This window comes from Dendropsophus ebraccatus, chromosome 7 (genome assembly GCF_027789765.1).
Source record: "Dendropsophus ebraccatus isolate aDenEbr1 chromosome 7, aDenEbr1.pat, whole genome shotgun sequence".
Lineage (NCBI taxonomy): Eukaryota > Metazoa > Chordata > Amphibia > Anura > Hylidae > Dendropsophus > Dendropsophus ebraccatus.
In genome coordinates, this window is record NC_091460.1 from 114,217,328 (window position 1) to 114,229,436 (window position 12,109).

Genomic DNA, 12,109 nt, shown 5'->3' on the forward strand with positions numbered 1-12,109 from the left:
GGAGGGGGATAATAAGTATATAATACACTGCTGATTACCTATGCAGAATGGAGAGGAAAAAGACCCTCTAACAATGATGCCACATGATTTGCTATACAATGGGGCCTGCTGAGGTCCTGTCGCCCAGGGGCCCACAAAAACCTAGAGGCGGCCCCGCTACTGTATATGACCCCCTTAATGTTCTTCTAGTCTCTTGCAGTCTTCAACAATAATCTAGGTAAACCCAACAACAGTAATACACAGCTGCAGACCCAAAATATGCATAATACGTAGACTAGTGCAGTATACTTTAACCTGTTAGATCCCTCATAGAAGAATGTAATCTCAGTCATTGAGCACTTACCTAGGGGACTGCTCCTTGTCAACTGTGCTCGGTGGCTCAGGCACTGAATGGATAACCCTAGGTGCATGGGGATGTGACAGTGACTAAAAAAAGCCGTGATTTGAATAAAACTTGTCTAACAAGCTTCAGTGAGAGCTTAGGCAGCAATGAACAAAAAAAAAGGAAGTCAAACCTGATGTAAAGAAGTGTCTCATATTGGGGATATCTGCTAAAGGCAACTACCTTGAGTCAGCTGTGTACAACAACAATGCATACCATTATCACATGGTGTCTTACCTCATTGTAACATAATGGGCCATAGGTTGCAATGTCATTTGTGGGTCTACACATCTCCCGAGGGTACAAACCATCAAGGGATTTGTAATGCTAATTGGGAAAAATGGGAATTGGTTTGGAAATTAAAAAATTATGAAAGAACAAAACATATTGAATTAAGGAGATAAAAGTTCTTATATAATATGAAAAAGGGTTAAATATAAGTTTAGGAAAAGTCACATCAACGCAATGATGCATTTTTGCAAATCAAATTCTTGCTTCCACCCAGAGTAAAAGGGGTACTAATATAGATTTGCAAATTAATTCTATTTAAAAATCCCAAGTTTTCCAGTATTTATCAGCTACTGTATGTCTTGCAGTAAGAGGTATATTCTTTCGAGTCTGACACACTGCTCTCTGCTGCCACCTTTGTCCATGACAGGAACTGTTCAGAGCAGGTAAGGGTTTTCTATGGGGATTTGCTACTGCTCTGGACAGTTCCTGTCACGGACAGAGGTGGCAGCAGAGAGCGCTGCGTCAGACTGGAAAGAATACACCACTTCTTGCAGGATAAGCATTGGAAGGACTGAGATTTTTAAATAGAAGTAATTCACAAATCAATATAACTTTCTGGTAACAGTAGGATATTATATTTTTTGCCTGAGTTCCCCTTTAAAACTGATCACTATGTATATTATATGTAGACTGAGCCTGATCCTCATGACAAAACGTAGATTTGTTGATTGCCATCCCTGAGACAAATTAATAGGCCCATATATTAAACAACAAAATGCCACTAGAATGTAGTGTATAAGAATTACAAGCCGCTGACCAGATAGTATAGGTGTCCAGTACCTTTACACAACCGAAAGGCTCATACTGGACATTCAGAAGGGCAACTATGCTCCATGTGTGGTGAATGCTCAGGGTTGCAGACATTCTGGTATGGCATCTTCATTACCTATGACAAGGTTAATAGTAACAGGTTACCATCACTTCCTCAGTGACTCTATTCTGTATACTTACCCAGTGAATACTCAGTCGCTTCAATGCAGCTGAAAGGCCAGTTGAACCAAGATATTGGTAACCCACTATAGTCCTTGGACTGGGCTCAGGAGGTCAACTATATTTTGCAAATGGCGGAGCTCATGACCCATAACTCACCTCAAAAACACAGAGTTGGGTAAAAGGCTTGTTCTTTCCTTCCACTTTTCCTAAATGTGTAGGTGCCATACACTACAGTTCAGTTAACAATAAATGGATGTTTTGTCGGGCAGAGGGAAGGGATAGTGAGCGCTCACTAAATTATAGCAGTATACTGACCCTGCCTTTTGGGGAACCCACCTCCTTAAGGTTATATGTACGGAATTCTAGCGGATAACTTCCCGCGGATTCCTCTGCTTGCCCCTGTGCGCTTCCGCTTCACTCTTCACCCGCACCATTGTGTGTCAACAGAGGTGCTGGTCACAGCAAGGTAAGCAGGGTAGAGGTCATATCAGCGAATGTGGGCCCTGGACAGTGGGTAGCTAAGGCATGGTGTCCTGCTGTTTCTTTGGTTATAGTATAAGGCTGAGTTCACATACATCAGGCAGTCCTGCTTCTTTATTTTGCCAAAAACAGATGATAAATGATACAAAAATGCATCGCTTGTCATCTGATTTTTATCCTTTTTTTTTTCATTACTCGTGAATTGTTGGACAGGACATATGGAGTAATGCTGCAGGATGTATTCTTCTGTCCTACATGTCTGGCGATCCGGTGTCCAGATTGACGTGCCGGATATTTTGAACTGTTTCTTTCAAATGAATGAGATCAGTTCAAACGTCAGTTTCTCTCCGACTCTTTGCTACTGGGCTGTAGTGAAATGGAGGCAGATCGCCTGATATATGTGAATGAGGCCTAAGACAGACAATTCTTCATGGAGCATATACCATGCAATCTTCACCCATAAACATTTTTTACCATATAGCCACTTCAATTGATCCTAAAGCCCCTCTTCTCCCAGTCACAGATACCCCACCTTCCCAGCGGGATTCTCTCTAATCGCTCCTTAAGCAGCACTAAGTACAGGCCTTTACATTTTCATTTCCACCACTATACTTCCTCAGCCAGAGGTTGTACCTGTAGATATTGGTAACATCCTTTGATTATATGTAACTTAGACATTTCTATTAAGTCTTCAGGAAGAAAGGTAACCTCCACACAGCTCCTACAGACTATATCTCTAATCATCCCCAGTGGTTCACACCATTTCTCTCCTCTGTCAACTACTCTTGAGTAAAACCACTACTATTCCCCCCTCCTGTTGCGTGGAATGGGAGGAAGTGCATAGAGCGGCTCAATTTGCATATTAGAAACTGACGTCATATGTCAGTTTAAAAAATGGAATGTGCCACCAGGATGTACGCGCCATGTACGTATACACTAACAAGGTAGTATAAAAAAAAATTCACTAATCAAAGTGGTACATTATAGCTCAATAAACCTCTCATTTATAGATAGCACTGAGACCTTTCATTGACCACCAGTGGTTCCCATCTGTCCTGATACATGTTATAGATTTGGTGAGGCCCCGGAGATGATGGTACACATATGGTGGAGCTGTCCATCTATCTGCCCATTTTGGTCACAAGCAATCCAACACATAGTAGATATTACAGGGATCCATGTTGAACCTCCTTGGTGATAAGGCGGGAAGGATGGAAGGGAAGGGTGTGGGTTATAAATGTGAAACTACAATACAAAAGACTGTTAATATGGAATATATATGGAATAATGTAATGTATAAAGATGATATGTGATGTGTCTTTGTTACAATATGAAGATGTAGTTTAAGAAGAAAAAATTTTTATAGAAATATCTACCAAAAGACAATGATTAGCTGATCGTTGTCTTTATTACACAGAACGATATCAGCCTGATTCGGCCGATTATGTCTCCGTGTTATAGGGCCCTTACTGTGACAATATAGTAAATGTTCAATATGCATTCCGACTACACAGTCGTCCTTACCACACCTGAGGTACAGACCATCCTGAAAGGGGTGAAGTAGTTTCAGTTTCATAGTCTCCAGGCAGGAAATTTGTCATGGTGGAGCTGTATCACCATAACAAAGGATTACTGGGCAGGATACACACATACCCTTTAATCAGTGAAAATGTTAATATGGGACTTGACCTGTGAATTTGACATCACCAGACAAACAGAATAGAGAATGACACATACTGTTATAACCATCACAGTGGAATTGACACCAGTTACCTGGCTGCTAATACACAATCATTGTTTGACTGATGTGAGTACACAGAATGTCTTTATTGTAACATTTCCTTCTCTGAGACACCTACACAGTCATTGGTTTCTTTTGCGTACTTTTAGCAAGATGCAATTTTTGTAGCATTTCCCCCCCAAAAGTGTGTTTTACTACAAGTGTTTTTTGGGGGATTTTTTCTTACAATTAGTCTATGTGATTTTTTTGTGATCATGTCATAGAGTATGAAAAAAACAAACAAACGCATCAACACATGAGCGTGCACATTTACACCTGCATTTTTTAAACACTTCAGGTAGAAACACACGTAAATATGCAGAATACAAAATCATTCATGTGCCAAGCTTATACAACCACCTACTAACCAGAAACAGATCAGAGATGCAAGTAGATAGTACACACAAAAATGTTTTTGTCAACCCCAACCCAAGGAGAGGAAATACGTATTGTACATAAACTTGAACCAGGTATTCCTGGCGGGTTTACCAGAAATAGGAGAGATGAGGACAAGAAAGCGACTGAAGAAAGAGGAAACCGAAAGAAGGAAGCAGAGAAAAAAAGAAAGGGAAAGGGAAGAAAGAGAAAAAAGGGGGGTGGGGAAAGGAGGGTGTTAGGTAGGGGAGGTAAGATGGTGCCAATATTCATGGAAGAGAAAAGTAAGGGTAAGTTCACACGGAGCAGAAGCGGCAGAATTCCACTGCGGATCTCTCCGCCGCAGAATCCCACCTGCCTCAGTGTCCCATGGTGTCTCTTTGGGAGGGCTCACACGGCTTCGCTTCCGTCACTCTCTGCTCAAAGAATTGACATGTCAATTCTTTGCTGCTTTTGTTCTGTATGAACATACCCTAAGAGCTTGTCAGCCTGCATTACCACCAGTTATGAGAAACCCAGAAAAAAAAGGAAAAAATTGGTCAGCTCTCCTAGAACACTGTTCACACTAGGCAGGAGCACGTTGCCATGGCTGAAATTGCAAACACACAAAAACACAGAAAAATGCAACAGCTCACCGCAACAGCAAGATACAGACCCACCATAGACATGAAAATAATTAAAAGCAGCCCCCCCAACTGCCCAAAAAATTCCCACAAAAATAATGAGTCTCTTGGTTACTATTTGCAAACAGCGTAAACTGCCTCACCACGATAAGGTGGACTCATATCGAGGCAGACCCTACACTGTATGTACACTATGGCCTCTCCATGGCGTATAATACGCCTATGCTCTGGGCATGCAAGATCCGTCTAATACCTGCAAAAATAATTGCATCACCTGGGTGAGACAGGTGGAGTGCACGACCAAATAGAGGCTCGTGCTCCTGCCTAGTGTGAACAGTGTTCTAGGAGAGCTGACCAATTTTTTCCTTTTTTTTCTGTTTTCCAGTTGGGGGAGCGGCTGCCTCTATTTGGTCGTGCACTCCACCTGTCTCACCCAGGTGATGCAATTATTTTTGCAGGTATTAGACGGATCTTGCATGCCCAGAGCATAGGCGTATTATACGCCATGGAGAGGCCATAGTGTACATACAGTGTAGGGTCTGCCTCGATATGAGTCCACCTTATCGTGGTGAGGCAGTTTACGCTGTTTGCAAATAGTAACCAAGAGACTCATTATTTTTGTGGGAATTTTTTGGGCAGTTGGGGGGGCTGCTTTTAATTATTTTCATGTCTATGGTGGGTCTGTATCTTGCTGTTGCGGTGAGCTGTTGCATTTTTCTGTGTTTTTATGAGAAACCCAATTTAACAGGTCACCGAAAATGTCCCTACACTTTTTTTTTAAAGCTTACCATTATGTGCTGCCATGTGCTCGGCACAGTTCGGCATTGGGAGGCGCAGCTCACCAGCATCTCTCCTGCGTCTCTCCTGTGGACGAGTACTCTTTTAACTTATAGAAGTCTATTGGAGAATAATAAAACAAATTTGGTGAACAAACACCATACTTACAGCATACTGCATAAAACTGCCCGAGCCCTTACCATTCAGAAGGGTAAAACAGCATTGTTTAAGAAAGACCATGTAGGTCGAAACATCGTTGGTGAAATGAGGTCATAAAGCACAGATTTATCTGACAGATTTTTTAAGCCAAAGCCAGGAACAGACTATAAACAGGAAACCGTTCCTGGCTTTGGCTTCCAAAATCTGTCAGATAAATCTGCCTGTGTAAACGCACCATTAGGCTAGGTTCACACTATGTAACTGTGCAGCTGTATTTTTATGCGGCTGTAAATGTGCGGATGAAACTCCGGCCGTGGGAAAAAATAGACATGCGGCTCAAAACATACGGTCATTTACTTGGAAATCTGGTTCAACTAAAAATAACAAATAAAATCTTAAGAAAGTGATGCAAACACCTCTGGATGCATCTGGGAAAGCAGGGAACACAGTTTACATGAATTGCTATTACCGGGGTTTGCGATCCTCTGCAGTATAGCCGATGTCTCTCATGGTTAATCTATTAAAATAATAAAACACATTTTCGTTGTAATAAAGTCACTTTCGTTGTTCAATAATTAAATTTAAACTAATCCATCATTTTGCAATTAAATATACTGTTAAAATAAATATATATATAAATAAATGTATATTTATATATATATATTTATTTTTTGACAGTATATTTAATTGCACAATGATGGATTCGTTAGAATTAAATTATTGACCAACGAAACTGAATTTATTTAATCGAAAATGTGTTTTATCAATTAAATATTAATTAGTACAGGAAGCTCCATAAGCCGTTAATTCATATTGCCGGCAAAAGAGCTTTCTGTACTAATCATCACTTTACTTTAATGAAAACATCAAATGTTTCTCCTAATTATGTTATCACAATAGCATTATTAGAAGAAACATTTAGAATTATATGTGCGCTCAGCTGATTGGCTGTTCGGCTGAGCGCACATATAAAGAGCCGGTCCGCAGTACAGTGACTTCATTGTGCTGCGGACCAGCGAAGAGGCAACATCGGGGTGAGTATAGAGCTCTCCCCACCCCCTCCCCAGCACTGCACCCCTCCCAGCAAGGAAGGGGGGGTCAGTTAACCCCTTCCTTGCTGGGATGGGTGCAGTCTGACATCAGTCTGGCCCCCAAGGGGTTAAGGGGGATGCAATACATCCTCCCTTAACCCCTTGGGGGCCAGACTGTAAGCAGCGATCTGTAAAGATGCTGCATACTGTAAGGTGCACAACACCGCTCACAATGATGGGTGTTGTGCTCCTGTTTGTGTGTTTTTTGTGTGTTTCTCCCTTTTTGTTTTTCAGATATCGGTATCCTGTGGATTACGTCGGATTCCGTGGACTACGTCGATGACCAGCGTTTTTTTAATGTTTTTTTTTTTATAAAATGGTCAATGAGGGGTGTGGGGGTGTTTTTATTTGAATAATTTTTTTTTTTAACTTGTGTCTTGTCTTTATTTCTTTACTTTATAGACTTAGTAGTGGAAGCCGTCTAATAGACGGAATCCATTACTAAGTTGGGGCCTAGTGTTAGCCGGTATAAAATGGCTAACACTAACCCCCTATTATTAACCCAGTACCCAATGCCACCAGGGGTACTGGGAAGAGCCGGGTGCCAGTGGTCCCGGAGCGTCAAAATTGGCGCTCCTGGACCGGGCGGCAGCAAGCTGGTAAGATTTAGGCTGGGGAGGGCCTAAACCAATGGCTCTTCCCACCCTGGTGTTACCAGGCTGCTGTCGTTTGGTTTTTAACCCGGCTGGTTATAAAAATAGGGGGGACCCTATGCGTTTTTTTTTAATTATTTATTTATTTAAAAAAAAACGCATAGGGTCCCCCCCTATTTTTATAACCAGCCAGGTTAAAAACCAAACGACAGCAGCCTGGTAACACCAGGGTGGGAAGAGCCATTGGTTTAGGCCCTCCCCAGCCTAAATCTTACCAGCCTGCTGCTGCCCGGTCCAGGAGCGCCAATTTTGACGCTCCGGGACCACTGGCACCCGGCTCTTCCCAGTACCCCTGGTGGCATTGGGTACTGGGGTAATAATGGGGGGTTAGTGTTAGCCATTTTATACCGGCTAACACTAGGCCCCAACTTAGTAATGGATTCCGTCTATTAGACGGCTTCCACTACTAAGTCTATAAAGTAAAGAAATAAAGACAAGACACAAGTTAAAAAAAAAATTTATTCAAATAAAAACACCCCCACACCCCTCATTGACCATTTTATTAAAATAAAACATTAAAAGAATGCTGGTCATCGACGTAGTCCACGGAATCCGACGTAATCCCCAGGATACCGATATCTGAAAAACAAAAAGGGAGAAACACACAAAAAACACACAAACAGGAGCACAACACCCATCATTGTGAGCGGTGTTGTGCACCTTACAGTATGCAGCATCTTTACAGATCGCTGCTTACAGTCTGGCCCCCAAGGGGTTAAGGGAGGATGTATTGCATCCCCCTTAACCCCTTGGGGGCCAGACTGATGTCAGACTGCACCCATCCCAGCAAGGAAGGGGTTAACTGACCCCCCCTTCCTTGCTGGGAGAGGTGCAGTGCTGGGGAGGGGGTGGGGAGAGCTGTATACTCACCCCGATGTTGCCTCTTCGCTGGTCCGCAGCACAATGAAGTCACTGTGCTGCGGACCCGCTAATTGTATGTGCGCTGAGCCAATCAGCCAATCAGCTGAGCGCACATATAATTCTAAATGTTTCTTCTAATAATGCTATTGTGATAACATAATTAGAAGAAACATTTGATGTTTTCATTCAAGTAAAGTGATGATTAGTACAGAATGCTCTTTTGCCGGCAATATGAATTAACGGCTTATGGAGCTTCCTGTACTAATTAATATTTAATTAATAAAACACATTTTCGATGAAATAAATTCAGTTTCGTTGGTCAATAATTTAATTCTAACGAATCCATCATTGTGCAATTAAATATACTGTCAAAAAATAAATATATATATAAATATACATTTATTTATATATATATTTATTTTAACAGTATATTTAATTGCAAAATGATGGATTCGTTAGAATTAAATTATTGACCAACGAAAGGGACTTTATTACAAAGAAAATGTGTTTTATTAATTTAATATATTAACTATTAGAGGCATCGGCATTCGGCATCATTGCCGGCTATTTTTGAAGTACTCCGTACGGACCGCCTGTCAATCCTCGGCCGCATGTCCAGCCGCAAACAATGGTCTTGTTCATTTTTTACGGGTCCGTTTACGATCGGGCCGTAGATTCATACATAGTGTGCACTGTGCAGCCGCATATCCTATACTTTCCAGCGTACGCATGAACCACCAAAAATACCGCCGCACAATTACAGCCGCAAATACAGCCGCACAGTTACATAGTCTGAACCTGGCCTTATAGCGTTTTATGTTCAATAATTGACACCTGGCTAATACCTGACTCCACCCTACATGTAACAAAATATGTTTTTTGTTTTATTTGACTGCTTAAAACCTCTTGAAAAAAACGAAATGTGTTTAAAATGGCTTTATAACCATCCATATGACTCATTTAGTTTTTGGTCTATGAGGCTATTTGAGGCGTCATTTTTTGCGACATGGTGTATACCTTCTATCGGTAACTTGCATATATGCAAATTTTTTATAACTTTTTAATACAATTTTTCCGGCTTTGATGTGACCAATTTTTTTTTTACTGTAATTGTATTGTAACTTGTACTGCATTGATCTCTGAGATGGGTGCTCCTTTATTATGGGCTGCTGGAGCCCATAGTAAAGGACTGCCGAGTCGGGATCAGCACCATAGCGTCACTGAGGCCTAGCCCAGAAGCATGGATTGCTCTTCTGCGATCGCATTGAGGGGGGGGGGGGGTTGTTTCTGCGGAGGCATCCAGCCATTAGACCAATCGTATAGTCAATAATACTGCCACAGAGTGGTCAGATATGGGCTCTACATAGGTTTTGTACATTATCACTATAAAAGCACCATAAGCATTGGAAGGCAAGATCCAGGCAGCTACAGGTACTAGGCATCACTGGTATCCAGACTATCACAGGTACTAGGCTTCACTTGTATACAAATAACCACAGATTCTAGGCATCACTGGTATCCAGGCAACCACAGGTACAAGACATCACTGGTATCAGGAAAACCACAGGTACTAAGCGTCACTGGTTTCCAGGCAACCACAGGTACTAGGCGTCACTGGTATCTAGGCAACCACAAGTACTAGACGTCACTGGTTTCCAGGCAACCACAGGTACTAGGCATGACTGGTATCCAGGCTACCACAGGTACTAGGGCTCACTGGTATCCAGGCAATCACAGGTACAAGGCATCACTGGTATCCAGGCAATCACAGGTACTAAGCATCAATGGTATCCAGGCAACCACAGGTACTGAGCATCACTGGTACCCAGGCAACCACAGGTGCTAGGCATCACTGGTATCCAGGCAACCACAGATAAATCCAAATTACCACAGATTCTATGCATCACTGGTATCTAGGCAACCACAGGTACTAGGCATCATTGATATCCAGGCAACCACAGGTACAAGGCATCACTGGTCTCCAGGCAACCACAGAGACTAGGCATCACTGGTAACCTGGCAACCACATATTCTAGGCTTCACTGGTATACAAATAACCACAGATTCTAGGCATTACTGGTATCTAGGCAACCACAGGTGCTCTGGCAGTTTTTAACAACAGCACAGAGCGTTTTCTCTATATGAGGGCACAGCAGGGGACATTGTTACTATATGTAGGGGCACAGCAGGAGGCATTATTACTATATGTAGGACACAGCAGGAGGCATTATTACTATATGTAGGACACAGCAGGAGGCATTATTACTATATGGAGGGGCAAAGAAGGGGACATTGTTACTATATGGAGGGGCACAGCAGGAGGCATTATTACTATATGTAGGACACAGCAGGAGGCATTATTACTATATGGAGGGGCACAGCAGGGGACATTGTTACTATATGGAGGCACAGCAGGAGGCATTATTACTATATGGAGGGGCACAGCAGTGACATTATTACTAAATGGGGGCACAGCAGGAGACATTATTACTATAATATTATAATATAGACCCCAGTATATTAGAGACCCCAATATCAGGCCCCTCAGCATATTACAGACCCTATCATATGGACCTTGCAGCTAGGACAATACAGAGCAAGCATATTATAGACCCCAGTATCAGGCCCCCAGTATATTACAGACCCCAGTATCAGGCCCCTAGTATATTACACGCCCCAGTATCAGGTCCCCAGCATATTAAAGACTTCATATTACCCCCCTTCTCTGTATACTATTCACTAGGCCCTGAATGGTGAATGGAGAGGGGGGGGATACTGTACAATAACCCCCCCCCCCCCCAAGATATTGATCAGGGGCTAGTAGATGACCCCCCACCTAGTGTGAGACTCCTGCCCCATTTTAGCCCGCGACCTCACTAACCCCCCCCCCCCCCCCCCCCCCCTTCCCCAGGTTTTGCTGGCTGGTCCACCTCTCCTTCAGGGCACAAGCAGTCCTGCAGGGGAAGGCGGTCCATCTCTTCTCCAAGCAGTGATCCTTTGAGTGGTCCTCAAAGCAGACAGAAAACACTCCTCTGATTACAACCATAAAGAAACTCAGACCTTGGTCTTGGGAAAAATAAAAGCAGCAAATAGAGGGGGACATTTTCCATATGCCACGGAAAAGAGGCAGATTTATCATGATTTACACCTGCCCGCATGGAACACATTTACACCTGCTCCATATAAAACATAGGCCTACTCTGTAGTTAGGTCCCTCTGTGCCCCATATAGTATTTAGGCCTTGTCTGTGCATCCATATAGTAGTTAGGTCTCTCTGTGTCTCCATATAGTAGTTGGTTCCCACTTTGTCTCCATAATGTACAGGCACCACCTGTGCCTCCATATTGTAGTTAGACTCCTCTGTGTCCCCCATATAGTAGTTATGCCTCTCTGTGCATCCATCCCATATTTTAGTTCAGTCCGTCTGTGCCTATATTACAGGTGCTCTCTGTGCATTAAAAAAGTAGTAAGGCTCCTCTGTCTCCGTACAGTAGTTAGGCCCTTTGTGCCTCCATATGGTAGTTGGTAGTTTGTATACTTGCCCGGGTGCTGACACTCAAGTTAGGGGCACGCTAGGGGATTCCTTGGAACCCCGATGAGCCAGTAGGAGCCTGTTTATGCTCTATGAAACATGTGGTACATGCATAGTGAGCTCTTCAATGAATCATCATGTGTGTGTGCTATCACTGAAAGTGACTGTACTA